Source organism: Syngnathus typhle, linkage group LG19 (genome assembly GCF_033458585.1).
Source record: "Syngnathus typhle isolate RoL2023-S1 ecotype Sweden linkage group LG19, RoL_Styp_1.0, whole genome shotgun sequence".
Classification (NCBI taxonomy): Eukaryota; Metazoa; Chordata; class Actinopteri; order Syngnathiformes; family Syngnathidae; genus Syngnathus; species Syngnathus typhle.
Genome location: NC_083756.1, coordinates 2,864,655 through 2,865,193, shown reverse-complemented (window position 1 = coordinate 2,865,193; position 539 = coordinate 2,864,655).

The following is a 539-nucleotide window of genomic DNA, read 5'->3' as shown; positions in this document are numbered from 1 at the left end:
ATATTCAATCAGTTGAAGGGCATAAAACCCGTCAGAGATTTTTATAACTTTATTCACGCATTTATCTCTAATACAGAATGTCAACCCCTGGGTTATAAATAGCTAGCAATGAGACACTTGGAAAACGCTCAGAAGCATTTGATTTAAATAGACGGGATTAGCATGTGGGCCTGTTGTTTGGTCTAGACGCCGAACCAGCTCCAGTTTCTATTTGCTTCCTGGAGCGATTAACCAACTCGTGATGTGACACGTGTCAAAGTTGGGGCACAGCCGCCACGTCATGGCCGCTTATTTAAAATAATAACAACGAGCCATTTAAAAAAATATTTAAATCTCTGAACACCAGAAATTAAACCTTAATTTTATTTATTTTTTGATTATCCCTGTGAGGGTGCTGCATTTGAGGGAAATGAACTTTTGATTGGCCATAACTGAAGTCGGACGTGACCACTCCCACAGCGGCGCAGCCATCCCTAGTCAAACAAGGGATTCCTGTTAAGACCACATTTGGTATTGGCAAAAAAACACACAAAATGCAA